Here is a 15,580-nt window from a genome sequence, read left to right as displayed (position 1 = left end):
AGTGGAGGCGAGGCAATAGTTGGACAACCCCAAAGATAAATTGCACCTGAAAAGCTACAGCATGCTCAGATTGAGCAATAACAAAAGGCATCCTTTGTTCAGGAATGTGAACCTTTGGCAACTTAAGTTTGGTGGTAGGAGGGCAAAAAATGAAACCAATATTGAAAACACAAAATAATAATAATGATATAAGAGATTTCCTTCCCGGTCTCCCAAAAAGGGCTAAGAAAATGAACTTTGTGTTTGATTATACTAATTTCAAATTTTGAAGTACGTAAGAAATTTATATATATTAACCAATCCGTAGTTTGGACTTTGGATATTGCATCAGGTATTCAGGTCGCTACACCTAAGTACCTAACGCCCTCTTCCAATCCAAATCCCCCAACAGGCAGTCCGTATCATCATGGTAAGGCTGAGTTCAGGATGATGGACAAACTCAAGTACTAATTTAAGCGACAATTTGTCATACAATGTGGCAGGGACATTGAAGGTGTATACAGTGAGGTTTTACATGAGGCTGTCGTGGCCAGATGTTGCCACATTTAAGATTTTGTTAAGTTTAATGATAACCGTGAGGGACTAATATACACAACCAATGTATATTATATACGTGTCCAGCATAACTCATCACATAACTATATCAAGACCTGTTAGGTTTCTCACGCCAAGACTTGCCAAGTCACTCATACCAAGACCTGTCAGATCACTCACGTCAAGACCTCAGCCAAGTCGCTCATACCAGGTCGCTCAGTCAGGTCTTGTAATGCTCAAAGAAGGAAAGACAGTCGTTACAGCAATTCTATAACAACAATCATGCACTCATTTATCCTCTATTTAAGCTCATTCAAGAACCACATTGACCAAAGGTCACAGGCTATAAATGACGAGGGAACTAACAAAATAAAGGGGGGAGCTCTACGCTCACATTCTTTCCATCTCCAACTCAATCATACAACATGAACTACGTCTGACTTGATTGCAGTTCACCGGAGAACTGGATACGTAGGCAGTTTGATCATTCGAACTCAGTCATATCATCACCAATCTCATCTATCCCCTTTATCATAGGTTGATCACAGATCATACACAAAATGCACCTTTACAATAACTATTTATCAGCAATAATGTTTTTGGATGGTTGCTTCATTATGGAAAAATTCATTAATCTCTTCACTCAGTCTTATTCACATGGACTATGCTCACTGCAAGTTTCACTATAAGAGACTTATTCTTGCTTGAGAACCAATTCCCTTTTATATTTCTAAAAGTGTTGATGAGAATGAGATTCACGGATGATGAAGAGCAAAAGATTATTATTAATTTTATCAACCAAATTAGAAACCCATAGTACCAGAAGCAACAGCAGGAAATAATCCTTCATCTCCTTGATCTATACCGGACATGCTTGGTAGGTGTCCATTATGAACATTTACGTTTAACGGAGAAGAATCTAGGTTCAATCAAGGAACTCAAAGCACTGGGGATCAACTTCAACAACAGTTCTACATTCTATAGATTAACTTTCTATGTACAGGGCAAGAATTTCTAGAATAAACATCGAAATCACAAGCAAGTCTTGGCTTATGAACGTGGTTGCCTACGAGATGTGCCCTGATGGTTATATTGGGAGCCTTTTGTTTTGGTTTATATTGGGGGGCCGCCTTAGACAACATTGGCATAGGGCCGACCTTGCGTACAAGACCATCCTCTTCACTTTTTCACCTCAATCTCTCTCTTTCTCTCCACCTCCGTTCGTGCAAGACCAACCAACACAACAACATCGAAATCTTCAGCATCAAGTAACTCTCTCTCTCTTAAAAGGGAAGAATTAGCGATGAAAAGGGAGAAGGGGGAGGGGTCTGTAAAATCGGCCAAATGGAGAAAAAAAATTATACAAACATTCTCAAGAGACAATTACTAGTATGTAAAATGTTCTTGTTTTTATTTGTGTATATATATTATGTTGTTGTTGTTATTTTATATATGTCAGTTACTATGTCGTATCTTATTGATTATTTGCAACTATAAACAACGGAAACTGGCACTACGCCGAGTGATGTTGTTTATATTTGCAAGTACTATATATGTATGTTATTTTATTGTTAAATTTTGGTGGTTTTGTAGTTTTATTAATTTGGTTAAATCGTTTTGAATATCGATTGACATCGTTTTTATAAATTGATTGTTTTGTTAAAATTGAGTATATGCATTTTTTTTTAAATGTTTTGTTGTAAAATGTTCTTGTTTTTATTTGTGGATATATATTATTTTATATATGTCAATTACTATGTCGCATCTTATTGATTATTTGCAACTATAAACAACGGAAACTGGCACTACGCCGAGTGATGTTGTTTATATTTGCAAGTACTATGTATGCTATTTTATTGTTAAATTGTGGTGGTTTTGTAGTTTTATTAATTTGGTTAAATCGTTTTGAATATCGATTGGCATCGTTTTTATAAATTGATTGTTTTGTTAAAATTGAGTATATGCATTTTTTTTTTAAAATGTTTTGTTGTAAAATGTTCTTGTTTTTATTTGTGGATATATATTATTTTATATATGTCAATTACTATGTCGCATCTTATTGATTATTTGCAACTATAAACAACGGAAACTGGCACTACGCCGAGTGATGTTGTTTATATTTGCAAGTACTATGTATATTATTTTATTGTTAAATTGTGGTGGTTTTATAGTTTTATTAATTTGGTTAAATCGTTTTGAATATCGATTGACATCGTTTTTATAAATTGATTGTTTTGTTAAAATTGAGTATATGCATTTTTTTTAAGTGGGATACATGGATGCATTTCTTCACATTTTTTTTCTTTGAATTCATATATTGATTGTCATATTTTGTGCAGTGTGTTGACTGGTGGTGGTGCAGTGTGGACTGGTGATTAATTGATAATGTGTCTTTTAGATATTGTGGTGATTAATTGACAATGTGTCTTTCGGATATTGTGGTGATATTTGGATATTGTGTCTTTTGGATATATATTATGTTATTGATGATATTTTGTTGTAAAATGTTCTTGTTTTTATTTTTATATATATATATTATGTTGTTGTTGTTATTTTGTAAGAGACTTATTCTTGCTTGAGAACCAATTCCCTTTTGTATTTCTAAAAGTGTTGATGAGAATGAGATTCACGGATGATGAAGGGCAAAGGATTATTATTAATTTTATCAACCAAATTAGAAACCCAGAGTACCAAAAGCAACAGCAGGAAATAATTCTTCATCTCCTTGATCTCTACCAGACATGCTTGGTAGGTGTCCATTATGAACATTTACGTTTAACGGAGAAGAATCTAGGTTCAATCAAGGAACTCAAAGCACTGGGGATCAACTTCAAGAACAGTTCTACATTCTATAGATTAACTTTCTATGTACAGGGCAAACATTTCTAGAATAAACATCGAAATCACAAGCAAGTCTTGGCTTATGAACGTGGTTGCCTACGAGATGTGCCCTGATGGTTATATTGGGAGCCTTTTGTTTTGGTTTATATTGGGGGGCCGCCTTAGACAACATTGGCCCAGGGCCGACCCTGCATACAAGACCATCCTCTTCACTTTTTCACCTCAATCTCTCTCTTTCTCTCCACCTCCGTTCGTGCAAGACCAACCAACACAGCAACATCGAAATCTTCAGCATCAAGTAACTCTCTCTCTCTTAAAAGGGAAGAATTAGCGATGAAAAGGGAGAAGGGGGAGGGGTCTGTAAAATCGGCCAAATGGAGAAAAAAAATTATACAAACATTCTCAAGAGACAATTACTAGTATGTAAAATGTTCTTGTTTTTATTTGTGTATATATATTATGTTGTTGTTATTTTATATATGTCAATTACTATGTCGCATCTTATTGATTATTTGCAACTATAAACAACAGAAATTGGCACTACGCCGAGTGATGTTGTTTATATTTGCAAGTACTATATATGTATGTTATTTTATTGTTAAATTTTGGTGGTTTTGTAGTTTTATTAATTTGGTTAAATCGTTTTGAATATCGATTGACATCGCTTTTATAAATTGATTGTTTTGTTAAAATTGAGTATATGCATTTTTTTTAAAAATGTTTTGTTGTAAAATGTTCTTGTTTTTATTTGTGGATATATATTATTTTATATATGTCAATTACTATGTCGCATCTTATTGATTATTTGCAACTATAAACAACGGAAACTGGCACTACGCCAAGTGATGTTGTTTATATTTGCAAGTACTATGTATGCTATTTTATTGTTAAATTGTGGTGGTTTTGTAGTTTTATTAATTTGGTTAAATCGTTTTGAATATCGATTGACATCGTTTTTATAAATTGATTGTTTTGTTAAAATTGAGTATATGCATTTTTTTAAAATGTTTTGTTGTAAAATGTTCTTGTTTTTATTTGTGGATATATATTATTTTATATATGTCAATTACTATGTCGTATCTTATTGATTATTTGCAACTATAAACAACGGAAACTGGCACTACGCCGAGTGATGTTGTTTATATTTGCAAGTACTATGTATGTTATTTTATTGTTAAATTGTGGTAGTTTTATAGTTTTATTAATTTGGTTAAATCGTTTTGAATATCGATTGGCATCGTTTTTATAAATTGATTGTTTTGTTAAAATTGAGTATATGCATTTTTTTTAAGTAGGATACATGGATGCATTTCTTCGCATTTTTTTTTCTTTGAATTTATATATTGATTGTCATATTTTGTGCAGTGTGTGGACTGGTGATTAATTGATAATGTGTCTTTTAGATATTGTGGTGATATTTTGACAATGTGTCTTTCGGATATTGCGGTGATATTTGGATATTGTGTCTTTTGGATATATATTATGTTATTGATGATATTTTGTTGTAAAATGTTTTTGTTTTTATTTGTGTATATATATTATGTTGTTGTTGTTATTTTATATATGTCAATTACTATGTCACATCTTATTGATTATTTGCAACTATAAACAACGGAAACTAGTACTACGCCGAGTGATGTTGTTTATATTTGCAAGTACTATGTATGTTATTTTATTGTTAAATTGTGGTGGTTTTGTAGTTTTATTAATTTGGTTAAATCGTTTTGAATATCGATTGTCATCGTTTTTATAAATTGATTGTTTTGTTAAAATTGAGTATATGCATTTTTTTTAAATGCTTTGTTGTAAAATGTTCTTGTTTTTATTTGTGGATATATATTATGTTGTAAAATGTTCGTGTTTTCTTTCGCCGAAAAAAGACCGTCCTTCACTTCACAGCTCTTCTCTTTTTCACCTCAGTCTCTCTCTCTCTCCAGCATCAAGTAACTCTCTCTCTCTCTCTTAAAAGGGAAGAATTAGCGATGAAAAGGGAGAAGGGGGAGGGGTCTGTAAAATCGGCCAAATGGAGAAAAAAAATTATACAAACATTCTCAAGTGACAATTACTAGTATGTAAAATGTTCTTGTTTTTATTTGTGTATATATATTATGTTGTTGTTGTTATTTTATATATGTCAATTACTATGTCGCATCTTATTGATTATTTGCAACTATAAACAACAGAAACTGGCACTATGCCGAGTGATGTTGTTTATATTTGCAAGTACTATATATGTATGTTATTTTATTGTTAAATTTTGGTGGTTTTGTAGTTTTATTAATTTGGTTAAATCGTTTTGAATATCGATTGACATTGTTTTTATAAATTGATTGTTTTGTTAAAATTGAGTATATGCATTTTTTTTAAAAATGTTTTCTTGTAAAATGTTCTTGTTTTTATTTGTGGATATATATTATTTTATATATGTCAATTACTATGTCGCATCTTATTGATTATTTGCAACTATAAACAACGGAAACTGGCACTACGCCGAGTGATGTTGTTTATATTTGCAAGTACTATGTATGCTATTTTATTGTTAAATTGTGGTGGTTTTGTAGTTTTATTAATTTGGTTAAATCGTTTTGAATATCGATTGACATCATTTTTATAAATTGATTGTTTTGTTAAAATTGAGTATATGCATTTTTTAAAAATGTTTTGTTGTAAAATGTTCTTGTTTTTATTTGTGGATATATATATTATTTTATATATGTCAATTACTATGTCGCATCTTATTGATTATTTGCAACTATAAACAACGGAAACTGGCACTACGCCGAGTGATGTTGTTTATATTTGCAAGTACTATGTATGTTATTTTATTGTTAAATTGTGGTAGTTTTATAGTTTTATTAATTTGGTTAAATCGTTTTGAATATCGATTGGCATCGTTTTTATAAATTGATTGTTTTGTTAAAATTGAGTATATGCATTTTTTTTAAGTAGGATACATGGATGCATTTCTTCGCATTTTTTTTCTTTGAATTTATATATTGATTGTCATATTTTGTGCAGTGTGTGGACTAGTGATTAATTGATAATGTGTCTTTTAGATATTGTGGTGATATTTTGACAATGTGTCTTTCGGATATTGTGGTGATATTTGGATATTGTGTCTTTTGGATATATATTATGTTATTGATGATATTTTGTTGTAAAATGTTATTGTTTTTATTTGTGTATATATATTATGTTGTTGTGTTATTTTATATATGTCAATTACTATGTCACATCTTATTGATTATTTGCAACTATAAACAACGGAAACTGGTGCTACGCCGAGTGATGTTGTTTATATTTGCAAGTACTATGTATGTTATTTTATTGTTAAATTGTGGTGGTTTTGTAGTTTTATCAATTTGGTTAAATCGTTTTGAATATCGATTGTCATCGTTTTTATAAATTGATTGTTTTGTTAAAATTGAGTATATGCATTTTTTTAAAATGTTTTGTTGTAAAATGTTATTGTTTTTATTTGTGGATATATATTATGTTGTAAAATGTTCGTGTTTTCTTTCGCCGAAAAAAGACCGTCCTTCACTTCACAGCTCTTCTCTTTTTCACCTCAGTCTCTCTCTCTCTCTCCAGCATCAAGTAACTCTCTCTCTCTCTCTCTCTTAAAAGGGAAGAATTAGCGATGAAAAGGGAGAAGGGGGAGGGGTCTGTAAAATCGGCCAAACGGAGAAAAAAAATAAAGAAACATTCTCAAGAGACAATTACTAGTATTTATTTGTCGGCTCTTTACTCTCAATTTCAAAACTTCTACTCTATAACACCAAATTTTAGCACCACCCAAGATACTTGCCTTCAAATATCTCCAATTGCTTCCTTCAATCCAAACTCTCAGTATAATTAGCACGCGGCTAGTTGCGTTCTAGGATCTAAAATATATGTGTTTGGAGGATTTTCTAAAGACCGCTTCCAAAGGGGACCTAGATTTTCTAAAGACCCTTCCAAAGGGGACCTGGATTGGGTATCCGAGATGTCCTCGTTTGCAACCTAAATGGGAAAAACAAATGGAAGAGTCTTCCACCAATGCTTGTAGCGAGGGCCATACCCAAGGTGATTACTTGTGGTGGAAACATCTACATTTTCGGATGTTCACGATCACTCACTTCAGAACTAGTTCCGTGGGGGAGGTGTTTAATCCAAAAGGGAAACTTTGGTCTCCTCTCCCCTCCTCCATTTTACTTCTTAGGAGCGGAGAAACCATTCCAAAATTAAAGGTTTTGTCTTATGTCGTTCTTCCAGACTGGAAGAAGATCTTATTATGTTTTGGTCATGAAAATTTATTATCTTTTAATATTGAAGAGGGAGAGTGGGAACTTCTGAATGTTCCCACATATTATGATCCTATGGTTGACAACAGTAACTCGCCTCCCACTTCAATGGTTGCTGTAGATAACCTTTTGTATATGTTTTTCCAACTCGACTTGTTTGTTTATGATTGGGAAAACCCTAATCTACTATCTATATACTAAAGCAGAGACTTCTAATGAAAGATTTTCTCTCTCCTATGTGGCACTCTAATATGAGAGTTAGTTTTTTCTATTTCTTATGTAGCACTCTAATATGAAAAATAGTCTTTTCTAATAACCTACAATCTTATATACATAGAACCTCTTTGGAGAGTTTGAGTGTATTTATAATTTTTATATTTGGAGAGCTTGAGTGTATTTTCAATTCTTATATATTTTATCAAATAAAAAAAATAGCTAAAAAATAGGTGATTTGTAAAAGGTAATTTCCTCTTACGAATCAAACACTTTTAGTGTTCCAATTCTTATATATTTGATCAAATAAAAAAAAATTGCTAAAAAATACGTGATTTGTAGAAACTAATTCTCTATTACAAATCATACAATTTTAGTGTCTATGATAAAGCACCGACTTATTTCGAATATATCCTTAACACGGCCTCACAAAATATATAATAGAAAATGGAAAAAAAAAATAAAAAAAAAAATAACGGCAAAGCAATAATGACAAATATTTTAAAAAATATATAATACTGAATGAAACTAACGTCAAAAAACAATTAATGGGGAACCGAAAACTGGATGCAAATGCATCGAACTAACCTCAAATAATATTTAACCGGAAATCGAAAACTAAATGCAAATGCAAGCATTAAACTAATCTTAAAAATTAATTAATAGAAATTTGGAATATGGATACAACTGTATTAAACTAACATCAAAGAATAATTAACGAAAAATCAAAATTTGGATGCAAATACATCAAACTAAGATAAAAAAAATAATTGTCGGAAAATCAAAAACTGGATGAAAATGCATTGAGCTAACCCTCAAAGATTAAATTAATGGAAAATTGAAAACTAGATGCAATTGCATTGAACTAACTTCAAAGAAAAATTAATTATAAATTGGAAACATGATGCAAATGTGTGGAACTAATCTTAAAAAATAATTAATGGAAAATCGGAAACCGGATGCAATTGCACTGAACTAATCTCAAAAAATAAATTGGATGCAAATACATTAAACTAACTTCAAGAAATTATTAACGGTAAATCGAAAACTGGATGCAAATTCATTGAACTAACCTCAAACAATAATTAACGAGAAATCGGAGACTAGATGCAAATGCAACTTTATCAAATAATAAATGAGAAATCGAAAACTGGATGCAAATGCATTAAATTACTAATCTCACAGAATAATTAATCGGAAATCAGAAACTAGATGCAAATGCATTGAACTTACCTCAAAGAACAATTAATAGGAAATTGGAAATTAGATGCAAATGTATTGAACTAACTGAAAAGAATAATCAAGGAGAAATCATAAACTAACTGGATGCAACTGCATAGAACTAATATCAAAAAATAAATAATGGGAATTGAAAATTGGATGCAACTGCATTGAACTAACCTCAAAATATAAATAACGAAAAATCAGAAACTATAAGCAAATGCATTGAACTAACCGGCTTCAAAACATAGTTGGGTTATATGTTGTGGGAATGTCTCGATAAGTATAATTTTGTATTTAAAATAATGTTTATCTTATCTCTTTCCGTATGATTGGGAACTCCTTGCTATTCAAGTAGCTTCAATATATATGAACTTCACCTCATTAAGCAATCTTACAAAACTTCAATCAAACTTCTATTATTAAACAACAAAATGAAATTTAAGGGTTTTATCAAAGGTGAGTTATTTTTTTTTAAATGGAGAGTGAGGTTTTCACGTTATAAGAAATTTAGTTGAGTGATCAATATAATATTAATATATAATAGTTCTGCATATTTGTAAATATTTTTAAGAATAATTAATATAGCAACACCCGTTCGTAGATAATCTTTGAAGATTCCACATAGTGAGTCATGCATAATTTAAAGAATAATTAATGGGAAATCAGGAATTGGATAATCTTCGATGATCCCACATAGTAAATCAAACATAATTTATTTTTTATGTCATGTTTGCAAGGACACTACAGATGGATCAGTAGAAATTGGTATTACACACCACATTAGATAATTAAAAGGAAATCGAAAACTGGATTCAAATACATAACTGAGCTTAAAAAGTAATTAACGGGAAATCGGAAATTTTATGCAAATGCAATAAACTAAACTCAAAAAGTAATTAACTAGAAATCGGAAACTGGATGCAATTGCATTAAACTAACGTCAGATAATAACTAATAGGAAATTATAAATTGGATGCAAATCCTTGAAAAATATTTAACGGGAAATCGGAAACGGTATACAAATACATCAAACAAACCTCAGATAATTAATTAATGGGAAACCAAAAACTGGATGCAAATGCATTAAACTAAATTCAAAAAATAATTGACAGAAAATCAAAAACCGAATGCAACTGCATTGAACTAACCTCATAAAATAATTGGTGGGAAATCAGAAACTAAATGCAAATGTATTGAAATAATCTTAAAGGATAATTAACGGGAAATAAAAAATCAGATATAATTGCATTGAGCTAACCTCAAAGCATAAATAATAAAAAACTAGATGCAAATGTATTGAACTAACCTTAGAGAGTTATTAACGGAAAATCAGAAACTGGATCCAAATGTAATGAACTAATCTCAAAGACTAATTAACGAAACATTAAAAAATGGATGAAAATGCACTGAACTAACCTAAATGAATAATTAACGGAAAATTATAAATTTGATGTAACTGCATTGAACTAACCTCTAAAAATAATTAACGGGAAATTGAAAACTTGATGCAAATGCATTAAACTAACCTTAAAGAACAATTAACATAAAATCGGAAATTGGATGCAACTGCATTGAACTAACCTCCAAGAACAATTAATGAAAAACTAAAAACTAGATGCAACTGCATTAAACTAAAATTAGGGATTAACTAACGGGAAATCAGAAATTTGATGCAAATGCATTGAAATAACCTAAAAAAAATAGTTAACTGGAAATCGGAAGTCAGATGTAACTACATCGCACTGACCTCAAAGCATAAATATCCGCTTTTTTAGCCTTCTCACATGAATAATTATGAGTAATTAGGAACCCAAAACGAAAGTGAGTTTATAAAAACAGACTCTTACATGTATGCAAACTATATAGAAATTGTAAACTATCGAGCTAATCTAGAAAAATAATTAACGTGAAATCAGAAACTGGATGCAGATGTATTGAACTAACCTCAAAGAGTAATTAACGGGAGATTGGAACCTGGATGCAAATGCAATGAACTAATCTCAAATACTAATTAATCTAAAACATCAAAACTGGATGCAATCTGTCTTGAATTAACCTTAATGAATAACTAACGGAAATCATAAAGTGGATGCAATTCTTATTTCAACTAACCTCAAACAATAACTAACGGAAATCGAAACTTGATGCAATCCGATTAAACTAACCTCAAAGAATAATTAATGAGAAATTGAAAACTGGATGCAACGTACTACATTAAATTAAACTCAAAGAATAATTAATGGAAAATCAGATAACTCTAATATGAGAGTTAGCTTTTTCTCTATCCTATGTAGCACTCTAATATGAAAGATAATATTTTCTAATAGCCTACAATCCCACGTACATAGAACTTCTTTTGAGAGTTTGAGTGTATTTCTAATTCTTATATATTTGATCAAATAAAAAAAAATGCTAAAAAATAGGTGATTTGTATAAGGTAATTTCCTATTACAAATTAAATATTTTTAGTGTTCCAATTATTATATATTTAGTCAAATAAAAAAATTGCTAAAAAATAGGTGATTTGTAGAAACTAATTTCCTATTACAAATCATACAATTTTAGTGTCTATGATAAAACAAAACACTGACTTATTAATTAATAGAGAAATCGGAATATAGATACAACTGCATTAAACTAACCTCAAAGAATAATTAACGGAAAAACAAAACTTGGATGCAAATACATCAAACTAACATAAAAAAATAATTGTCGAAAAATCGGAAACTGGATACAAATGCATTGAGTTAACCCTTAAAGATTAAATTAACGGGAAATCGGAAACTGGATGCAACTGCATTGAACTAACCTAAAAGAAAAATTAATTATAAATTGGAAACATCATGCAAATGTGTGGAACTAATCTTAAAACATAATTAACGGGAAATCGAAAACCGAATGCAACTGCACTGAACTAATCTAAAAAAATAAACTGGATGCAACTGCATTGAACTAACCTAAAAGAAAAATTAATTATAAATTGGAAACATCATGCAAATGTGTGGAACTAATCTTAAAACATAATTAACGGGAAATCGAAAACCGAATGCAACTGCACTGAACTAATCTAAAAAAATACATTGGATGCAAAACCTCAAGAAATAATTAATGAGAAATCGAAAACTGGTTGCAAATTCATTGAACTAACCTAAAATAATATTTAACGGGAAATCAGAAACTGGATGCAAATGCAAACATTAAATTAATCTTAAAAAGTAATTAATAGAAAATCGGAATATGGATACAACTGCATTAAACTAACCTCAAAGAATAATTAACGGAAAATAAATACTTGGATGCAAATACATCAAACTAACATCAAAAATTTATTGTCGGAAAATCGGAAACTTGATGCAAATGCATTGAGCTAACCTTCAAAGATTAAATTAACGGGAAATCGGAAACTGTATTCAACTACATTGAACTAACCTCAAAGAAAAATTAATTATAAATTAGAAACATAATGCAAATGCGTGGAACTAATATTAAAAAATAATTAACGGGAAATCGGAAATTGGATGCAACTGCACTTAACTAATCTCAAAAAATAAACTGGATGCAAAACCTCAAGAAATAATTAACGGGAAATTGAAAACTGGATGCAAACTCATTGAACTAAGTTCAAACAATAATTAACGAAAAATCAAAAACTAGATGCAAATGCAACTTTATCAAATAATAAACAAGAAATAGAAAACTGGATGCAAATGCAGAACTATTATATATTAATATTATATTGATCACTCAACCAAATTTCTTATAACGTGAAAACCTCACTCTCCATTAAAAAAAAAACTCATCTTTGATAAAACCTTTCAACTTCATTTTGTTGTTTAATAATTGAAGTTTAAAATATTTATCATTATTGCTTTGCCGTTATTTTTTTTTTCATTTTCTATTATATATTTTGTGATGTTATTTTTTGTATAATTGTTTTTAACTATGTTTTGAGGCCGTGTTAAGAATATATTCGAAATAAGTCGGTGTTTTATCATAGACACAAACTGTATGATTTGTAATAGAGAATTAGTTTCTACAAATCACATATTTTTTAGCAATTTTTTTTATTTGATCAAATATATAATAATTGGAATACTAAAAGTGTTTAATTCGTAATAGGAAATTACCTTTTACAAATCACCTATTTTTTAGCAATTTTTTTTATTTGATCAATTATATAAGAATTGGAAATACACTCAAACTCTCTAAATATAAAAATTAGAAATACACTCAAACCCTCCAAAGAGGTTCCATGTACGTGGAGTTGTAGGCTCTTAGAAACGACTATTTTTTATATTAGAGTACCACATAGGAGAGAAAAAAACTAACTCTCATATTAGAGTGCCACATAGGAGAGAGAAAATCCTTAAAGATTAAATTAATGGAAAATCAGAAACTGGATGCAACTGCATTGAACTAACCTCAAAGAAAAATTAATTATAAATTGGAAACATAATGCAAATGTGTGGAACTAATCTTAAAACATAATTAACGGGAAATCGAAAACCGAATGCAACTGCACTGAACTAATCTAAAAAAATACATTAGATGCAAAACCTCAAGAAATAATTAATGGGAAATCGGAAACTGGTTGCAAATTCATTGAACTAACCTCAAATAATATTTAACGGAAAATCAGAAACTAGATGCAAATGCAAGCATTAAATTAATCTTAAAAAATAATTAATAGAAAATCGGAATAGGGATACAACTGCATTAAACTAACCTCAAAAAATAATTAACGGAAAATCAATACTTAGATGCAAATACATCAAACTAACATAAAAAATTTATTGTCGGAAAATCAGAAACTGGATGCAAATGCATTGAGCTAACCCTCAAATATTAAATTAACGGGAAATCGGAAACTGGATTCAACTGCATTGAACCAACCTCAAAGAAAAATTAATTATAAATTGGAAACATAATGCAAATGCGTGGAACTAATCTTAAAAAATAATTAACGGAAAATCGGAAACTGGATGCAACTGCACTTAACTAATCTCAAAAAATAAACTGGATGCAAAACCTCAAGAAATAATTAACGGGAAATTGAAAACTGGATGCAAACTCATTGAACTAAGCTCAAACAATAATTAACAAAAAATAAAAAACTAGATGCAAATGCAACTTTATCAAATAATAAACAAGAAATAGAAAACTGGATGCAAATGCATAACTATTATATATTAATATTATATTGATCGCTCAACAAAATTTCTTATAATGTGAAAACCTCACTCTCTATTAAAAAAAAACTCACCTTTGATAAAACCTTTCAACTTCATTTTGTTGTTTAATAATTGAAGTTTAAAATATTTATCATTATTGCTTTGTTTTTTTTTTTTTTTTCATTTTCTATTATATATTTTGTGATGTTATTTTTTGTATAATTGTTTTTAACTATGTTTTGAGGCTGTGTTAAGAATATATTCGAAATAAGTCGGTGTTTTATCATAGACACTAAAACTGTATGATTTGTAATAGATAATTAGTTTCTACAAATCACATATTTTTTAGCATTTTTTTTTAATTTGATCAAATATATAAGAATTGGAATACTAAAAGTGTTTATACACTATAATCGCTGCTCATTAACGTATTTCGGTTTATTTTCAATAAAAATATATTATGATTCTAAAATTTGCCACTAAATCACCATAAATCTAAGAAAACTATTATATAAGCTAGATCGAGTTTAAGATAATTCTATTTGAAAATTATTGATTAATATTCTAAACCACAAAGTGAATAGTCTATCTCAATTTGATCATTTAGTTTCCAAGTACTTATGCACCATAATCGCTGCCCATTAACGTATTTTGATTTATTTTCAATAAAAATATATTCTGATTCGAAAATTTGCTGCTAAATCACCATAAATCTAAGAAAACTATTATACAAGCTAGATCGAATTTAAGATAATTTTATTTGAAAATTACGGATTAATATCCTAAACCACAAAGTGAAGAGGCTATTTCAATTTAATCTATTAGTTTCTAAGCACTTATGCACCATAATCGTTGGTGGCTTAGGTAACTCGGGAAAACAACCATATACTCATTTTAGACCAACACTAGATTTTGGACCCGGGCATACGCTCGAGATCTATTAAATATTTTGTGTGCTGAAAAGGCTTTACAAAATGTCTCACACAAATTTTCGAATCAGAATATATTTTTATTGAAAATAAATCGAAATACGTTAATGAGCATCGATTATGGTACATAAAAACTTGGAAACTAAGGAATCAAATTGAGATAGCCTATTCACTTTGTGGTTTAGGATATTAATCCATAATTTTCAAATAAAATTATCTTAAACTTGATCTAGCTTATATAATAGTTTTCTTAGATTTATGGTGATTTAGCAGCAAATTTTCGAATCAGAATATATTTTTATTGAAAATAAACCGAAATATGTTAATGAGCAGCGATTATGGTGCATAAGTACTTGGAAACTAAGAGATCAAATTGAGATAGCCT

The sequence above is a fragment of the Coptis chinensis genome, chromosome 8 (assembly GCF_015680905.1).
Source record: "Coptis chinensis isolate HL-2020 chromosome 8, ASM1568090v1, whole genome shotgun sequence".
NCBI classification, from domain to species: Eukaryota; Viridiplantae; Streptophyta; class Magnoliopsida; order Ranunculales; family Ranunculaceae; genus Coptis; species Coptis chinensis.
The sequence above is the reverse complement of the archived record's forward strand: the minus strand, read 5'-3'. Positions refer to the sequence as shown.